Genomic DNA, 8,113 nt, shown 5'->3' with positions numbered 1-8,113 from the left:
CCAAAGCCCTGTTCTGATTTTGTGCTCAGCAAGTAGACATGGTGGTTTTCAAAAAACACTTATGAAGGCAGAAGCCTTCAAGCTAACAAACATGCATATGCACATGCACAAACACAAGTCAATCTCTAAGGACATATAAAGGAGAAGCCTATGAAAAACCTCCAGATTTGAAATGTTAGGTTACACATGGTGACAGCACATCAGGAACTGCATACTTTATATGCAGCTTCTGCTGATGTTACAATCCTAATTATTAAAGCAGTATATTAGGCAGGAAGAGATGGAAGCCAAGACATACAGGGTCCCTGAGCACCTTTTGGAAGCTGTAGTAGTTCCCTGTGGTGAAAAGATTGAAGACCACTGCTCTAGTACCCCACCAAGAGCTTACACAGAGAAGCATGTTTTTCTGATGCGTACAATTTACGTAAAATTAAACAAAAGGCTGACTGCAAGCTAAAAACCACATTTGAAGAAAGGTTATCATATTCTACAAGCTGTGCACGAAGCAAGATGCACAGCTGTTTTGAACAGTGAGAAAAATACAACAGTATGAGGCATTTCCCATTTGCTGAATTCACACCAATATTGCCAAACTATGGCTTTGTAAGAACCAAACACAAAATGCTGACTGTTTGCACCAGGCCCCAAAAGCAATACAATACCCAAGACTGTATGGAGTGTACACGGTTGGTGTGGCTAGAACTGTTGAGGTGTGAAGAGCATGCATTTCTCTTGCCGACAGTGGCCCCTCCAAGTGCTGATGCCACCAGGGGCACTGAGGCTAGCGGTGCCATCCCACGATAGCTGCTCGCGCAGACAGCAAAGCATGTGGACCATGTTTAGATGCCTCATTTTTGCGCTAAGCTTTGCTTAGAGCGGGCCACCACCCCGGGATCTCTAGGCACAATTCTGAGCTTCAACGAAAATATGATTTAGGTTTATGAGGTTTAACGTCCCAAAGCGACTCAGGCTATGTTCAACTAACATATGTGTCAATGAACATAGTTGGAGTCAGTGCCCCTCCTGTCATGTCTTTGTATTCGTCTAAATATGTAGCACTGTTTAATTTCAAGAAAAGAAAATGCACCACCAACTAGCCCCACAACGCGTTTTATTAAGGCATGAAGAGAGTTGTCCAACAAGTAGGACCGCACTGTCCCGAGAGCAGACTACAAACTTGGGTGAGAATTCTGCTCCCCCCCCCCCCCCCCCCCACCCCTCTTCCAAGCATATTCTTCCTCCTTCATTTTTCTCTTTTTCTTTTCTTTAAGGGCGTAGTCATACTCATCAGCTGTGATCTGTACACTTGCATTTAAAGCTGCACATCCCTTGTTATGCATGTGGGTCATATCATGGCTTTTATATGTTTCGATCCTCAATAAGGATTATTCAGTAATGGCACTGTAGTGCCCCTCGCGCCGCGCTCGGCTTGCAGGCCATGGCTTGTGACGCCGGACAAGGAGGAGGAAGTTGGGCTAAACAGCCACAGCGCGAGCAGCGCAATTTTAAAAAATTGGCGGAGGTTAAACCTGAACTGACGCAATAGCTATAGCTGGCCGAGTGGAACTTGGTAATGTGAACAACCACGTTACGAACCACATGATGAGCCACGGCGCTGTGCCGCTGGCAGCTGCTCTGCACAACGTGACCAACCACGTGACAGCGTTGCGACGCAGCCACGCTGAAGGCTCGAAATGCTACCGTAATATAGCTATCGCTACAAAACAGTTCGAACCTCAATGCTGTTGGAGCTGGTTCTTCCTCGCCTTAGCTCCGACAGATTTGGTGACCCGGCTTCGAACACGCAACCCCATCCTCCTACATGGATTCCCCGGCTCTTCCGCCCTTCCTAATGGCGGCGACCAGTCCCAGAACGCTCAGCCTCTCGGTGCTTCGGTGGCCGCGTTCCAGCCAGTCAGCCTGCCACCATTTTGGCCCAATAGCCCCCGCGCCTGGCTCCTGCAGGTTGAGGCGCATTTCCAGCTGTGACGTATCACCAGCCAGGAGACCCTCCACCTAGTCACCTAGTGCCGTCCCTGCCTCCTGACGTCGCTGAGGACTTGGTGGACGTCATCAGCTTGACCCTTCCACACGTTGAAGGTGGCTATCATCGACCGCTAGTCACCGTCCGAGCGCAGCAAGCTCCAGCAGCTCCTCAGCGCTACAGAGCTTGGTGACAGCCACCCTTCGCAACTCCTCTGTCGCATACGCCAGCTCCTTGGAGACCCCGCTGTTCAGCATGACAACCTTCTGCGTGAGTTGTTCCTTCAGCATCTTCCCAACACATGGTTCCCACCCTCACAGCTACGGGTGATGTTTTATTAGACAAGCTCGCTGACCGTGTTGCGGACTACTCACGGCTCCCCAACGTCAGCTCTGTGACCAGTCCGCCTCCAACTACTGCCGCAGACTCCCAGCTTGCCAGCATCGAATGTCGACTTGATGCTCTTGCCAAGCAGCTCGATGTCCTCGCGCCCTTACCACGCCGTTCGTCGCCAAATTTCCAATCACGCCGCTGCTCCCCGCCAGCTTCGCTTTCTTTAGAGCCCCAACCATCTGATGCGCAGCCTGACACCTTGCCCTCGGCTGTATGTTGGTACCATCGTACCTTCGGCAGCTCTGCTCGCAAGTGCACCCACCCGCGCTCCTGGTTGGGAAACGCTGCAACTGGCCACTGACGGTGGCAAGTGGTGCTGGTGGACAGGCATGCCGCCTATTTTATGTTTCGGACAAGATCGCTGGCGCTCGCTTCCTGGTCGACACGGGAGCACAGGTCGGCATCATAGCGGCCTCTTGGGCAGATCGCTGTCGCAACAACCAGACCTCCCTGCTTCAAGTGATCAATAACTCGCCCATTCGCACATACGGCTAACGGTCCCTTACGCTTAACCTGGGATTGCGCCATACGTTTCGTTAGATCTTTACTACCGCTGACGTCTCGCAAGCTGTTCTCGGCGCAGACTTCCTCACCTTCTTCAACCTAGCAGTCGACATGCAAGCTCATCGCTTCATAGATCTCAGCATGCACCTCTTCTTCAACGGCGTACTTTCCACCGCTGTGGCGACGGGGCTTCGCCCTCTCGTCCCTGTTTCGCCCTATGCGAAAGTTCTCGCTGATTTTCCCAACCTGACAAAGCTGCACACCAGAGAGTCACCAGTGAAGCACTCGATCATTCACCACACTGTGACTTCGGGAGCTCTGGTGTTTGCTCGCCTTCGCCGCTTGTCTGGAGAACGCCTCGCTATTGCTCACCGTGAGTTCCAGCACAGGCTTGAACTCGGCATAGTACGCCCTTCCTCCAGCAACTGGGCATCACCACTTGACATGGTGCCAAAGAAAGATCCGAGTGACTGGAGACCATGTGGAGATTACTGTGCCCCTCAATGCTCACACTTTACCAGACTGCTATCCACTTCCTCACATACAGGACTTCACATCAAATCTGGCTGGGTGCACGACCTTCTCTAAAATTGACTTAGTGAAGGCTCATCATCAAATTCCCATGGAGCCCGCTGATATTCCGAAGACGGCCATTACCACACTGTTCGGCCTCTTTGAGTATGTGCGGATGCCTTTTGGCTTGCGCAACGCCGCACAGACTTTTCAGTAAACTGTCAACGAGGTTACGCGAGGCCTCGACATTGTGTTCGCTTACATCGATGATCTCTTCGTCGCAAGTTCATCCAGTTCTGAGTATGAAGCTCATCTGCATGCCCTCTTCCACCTGCTTGATGAATATGGGCTCGTCATCAACCCGAACAAGTACCTCTTTGGCGTAGCTACAATAGAGTTCCTAGGCCACTTTGTCATTCCACAAGGTATTCGGCCTCTCGACAGCAAAGTCAAAGCCATTCAAGACATTCTAGCCCCCACGTCACTTAAAAAGCTCAGAGAATTCTTGGGCCTCCTGAACTTTCACCACCACTTCCTCCCAAAGTGTGCCTCTTTCCTGCAGCCTTTGACTGATCTTTTGGCTACTAAAAAAGATTCTGCTGCGCCACTTGAGTGGACTGAAGACACTGCAGCTGCATTTTCTGCTTCCACGAAGGCGCTCGCAGACATCACTTTGCTCATACATCCAGTTCCTGACTCTCCACTGCGCCTCGTCACCGACGCCTCGAGCACTGCCATCGGCGCAGTTCTCGAGCAGCATGTCTCTAGTTGGCAGCCTCTCAGTTTTGTAGCGATAACTGCATTACGGTAGCATTTCGAGCCTTCAGCTTGGCGGTGCCGTGGCGGCGGCGGCACGCCACCCCATGGCTGCACCACCATGCTGTCACGTGGTTGGTCACGTGGCGTGGAGCAGCTGCCGGCGGTGCGGTGCCGTGGCTGATCACGTGGTTCGTCACGTGGTTGGTCACGTGACTAGCCACGTGGTGCGGAGCAGCTGCTGTTTTCGGCGGCGCGGTGCGGCGGCGAAACCGAGCTACCACAGCTGTGCGCATGCGCCATGTCAAGTGGGACGAAGGTGAAAAAGGAACGCCCAGCGAAAACGGAGCAGCGAAAGACTGACTTTGCAATTCAACTGAGCAATTTCCACTTGGCCAGCTGTAGCTATCGCGTCACTCCAGGCTTAACCAGAGCTAAGTCACTGCCAATTTTTTTCTCCCAAAAGCTGAAGCCACCTGAGACTAAATACAGCACCTTTGGTCGAGAACTGCTCGCTGCATACCTCGCCGTCAAGCATTTTCACCACTTCCTGGAGGACCGGAACTTTCACGTCACCACGGACCATAAGCCCTTGACATTTGCCTTCCAAAGGAACCACAGCACCTATACTGCAGGCGAGATCCGCCAACTGAGTTTTATCTCCGAATTTACAGTGGATATCCATCACGTCCATGGCCCGGAGAATGCTGCTGCTGATGCACTTTCCCGTGTTAGTACCATGTTAGTCCCGTGTTAGTACCGTGTTAGTACCAGTAGACATGGAGGAGCTAGCGGCTGCACAGCGCAACGATCCAGAGCTGCATCGTCTTCGCTCCTCATTCATGTCTGTGTCCTTCGCCGAATGTCCACTGCCATTTTTCTCCCAGTTCATTATGTGCGAGACATCCACTGGCGTCTCGCGCCCCTACGTACCTTTGGCTTTCCATCACACCATTTTTAATAAACTGCACTGCATGTGGCACCCTGGTATTTGTGCGACGCAGAAGATGATCACATCTAGTTTCCTTTGGCCAAGCATCAATGCCGACGTCCGCCACTGGGCATGAACCTGCCTTCACTACCAGCGCGTCGAAGTTCACCGGCATACCTTCGCGTCTGCCTCTCCTTTTCGGCCGCCTGACACATGGTTTTCCCACATTCACATAGACATTGTTGGACCACTCTCGTTATCACGTGGGGCCACTTATCTGCTCACATGTGTGGATCGTTTCACCCGCTGGCCCGAGGTGTTGCCCATTGCTGACACTACAGCCGAGACCATTGCTTCGACCTTCATGGCCGGCTGGGTCTCTCGTTTCGGCTGCCCGCCTGTCGTCACCACCGACAGCGACCGCCAGTTTCAATCGGCCCTGTTTACTGCCCTTACCAATATTCTGGGCGTCCGCTACATCCATACGACCGCCTACCACCCTTCGGCCAATGGCATGGTGGAATGTCTGCATCAACAACTGGAGGCTGCCCTTGCCGCTTATTAGCCAAGGAAACGCTGGTCCGACCACCTTCCCCTCGTCCTCTTGGGCATTCGCTCGGCACTGAAGGCTGACCTCGGCAGCTCTTCTGCTGAGCTAGCCTACGGTGTTTCCCCTAGTCTCCCTGGGGAATTCTTCACTCATTCCTCCCCTCCATTAATTCATGATGCTTCCACCTACATCCAAGACCTACGCAACACATTCCGCCACATTACTGCTGTCACCCCTGCAGCCCGTCACCCTCAGTCCGTGTTAGTCAGCCAGGACCTGGCCTCCTGCACCCATGTCTTCATCCGCCGTGACCACGTCCATCCACCCCTCATGCCGGCCTACGATGGACCGTTCCGCGCCCTCCATCGTGCCCAGAAGACCTTCATATTAATGTCAACGGCCGTGAAGACGTCGTGGCTGCTGACCGACTCAAACCAGCCTACATTGCCACTCCTCTGCCTGTCGGCTCTCCACTCACTCTCGCTTCGGCTGCAGCACCATTGTGCGCACCTTCATCCAAGCATATCCGCTGGGCGCATCCTGTGGCTTCCACTCTACGGGGGGGAGCCCTGTAGCCCTGTAGCGCCCCTCGCGCCACGCTTGGCTCACAGGCCATGGCATGCAGCGCCGGACAAGAAGGAGGAAGTTGGGCTAGGCAGCCGCAGCGCGAGCAGTGCAATTAAAAACAGTTCGAACCTCAACGCTGTTGGAGCTGGTTCTTCCACGCCTTAGCTTCGACAGCACCAAAAGCCTAATATTGGAAGGGCATCTCTGTGTCATGGCATGTTCTGGCCTTGATAGAAGGCGCAGTTCTGGTGGTCTTAAAGGGATGATGAAATGGTTTTTTGAGAATTTGAGGTTCATCAAGAAATTGAATCTATGAAGCTTCGAGGTAAAGCATGCCAAGTATTTTTTGGCCAGCATTTAAAATGTTGGCGTAATCACCGATTCAAACTGCAACGATAGTCAGGCTTCTCCTCACTACGTTATAGAAGTGCGGAGAAACTCGTGATGACGTCATTGTTGCCGGAATTTCAGATGTCCGCTACCTTCGCCCTCGAGCTGCAGTGAGCCTTCCAGTACTGCCAAACAATGCATCGTGGGCTGCACCGTTGGCGGCGTTGGTTTACTTCCGTGAAACAACTGTTTATTAGCTGGAAACACAGCGCCACCCTATGCGACGTCATCGTTGCGGCCTCTGCCCATCATTGCGCGCTGCAGAGAAGCCTGACCACCAGAGCGGATTTATTCTGTGATTACGTCACCATTTCAAATCCTAGCACAAAAATACTTCGCATACGTTACCTCCAAGTTTCACAAATTCTGCCCTTTCAAACTCATCGAATTCTAAAACCTCTTCAACTGCCCTTTAATGTGCATTCTGGAATACATGAGCGGTATATATAGTGACCGCAATATCTTCGTGGGGAAAAATAAAGCGATGTTAAATTGCTAAAATTTTACTGCTAACAAGGGTTTATGTACTGTCATTTCAAATGAGTAAATTAAGAACCAGCAGAAAAGAAACGAAAATGGGCCATATATTGCTTTGGAAGACAGGTGAATAGAAAACATTTATTTACCAATGGGAAGGGGTTTTGGCAGACAGACATCCTTTCTTTAAATTATGCAAAGAACGAAACGGGTACAAAACACACCGGTTTAAGGCATAGTAATTAAAAAGTCCCCTTCTGCCACCAATCATGTGAAGGCTCCGGCTTGTTGAAACACAATGAACAATGCCGACTACAGTGAGTAGACTGCTGCAGTAAAAAAAAAAGAAAAGGTCGATTTCGTAGTTAGGCTAAATACGAATCAGGTGCGCTAGCAGTTCGGTTTTCACTTCGGTTCCGGTGTTCAGATTCAGTGTTCAGATAGTGAACGGGTTAAAGAAAAAATGAAAATTGGTTTTTTGGGAAAGGAAATGGCACAGTATCTGTCTCATATATCAGCAGACACCTGAACTGTGCCCTAAGGGAAAGGATAAAGAAGGGAGTGAAAGAAGAAAGGAAGAAAGAGGTGCTGTAGTGGAGGGCTCCGGAATAATTTCAACCACCTAGGGATCTTTAACGTGCACTGACATCACACAGCACACGGGCGCCTATATATGCAGAATTGCTCATTCTCTACATTTACAGATCCCCGGAAAGCTTCCTACCAATCCTGGCCTAGTGGCGCAGCGGTCAGGTCAAGCAATGCGCCACTGCTCATTTATGGTAGGTGCTGTAATGAATAGGACTTGGGTTGCTTGGGTTCGGTTGCAATCCAGGTTGCTCTTCACAAGCAGCCTCTCACAATTAAAGAGCTACTGCCTGCCACAAAATTGGTCTCAGACAAACAGACAGGCAGGCAGACAAACACCTAATAGCTAAGTGCAAGGAATGGCCACGATAAGAGCTAGCGCATTAAAAGCACATTTAACACATGGTAAATGAGGAACGGGCGCTTCTGGAACATGAAACCACAGTCCATAGGTGCGACT

At 51.2% G+C, this 8,113-nt stretch overlaps 1 protein-coding gene and 1 pseudogene across 4 annotated transcripts in view; one reads left to right on the top strand and one right to left on the bottom strand.

Annotated features, from left to right (window-relative positions):
- LOC144114274 (solute carrier family 35 member C2) overlaps window positions 1–8,113 on the bottom strand; it is a 49,553-nt gene that overhangs the window by 19,266 nt on the left and 22,174 nt on the right. The window lies entirely within an intron of this gene.
- Window positions 1,122–3,367, top strand: LOC144116396 (uncharacterized; annotated as a pseudogene).

The sequence above is a fragment of the Amblyomma americanum genome, chromosome 1 (genome assembly GCF_052857255.1).
Source record: "Amblyomma americanum isolate KBUSLIRL-KWMA chromosome 1, ASM5285725v1, whole genome shotgun sequence".
NCBI lineage: Eukaryota > Metazoa > Arthropoda > Arachnida > Ixodida > Ixodidae > Amblyomma > Amblyomma americanum.
The sequence above is the reverse complement of the archived record's forward strand: the minus strand, read 5'-3'. Positions and strand labels throughout refer to the sequence as shown.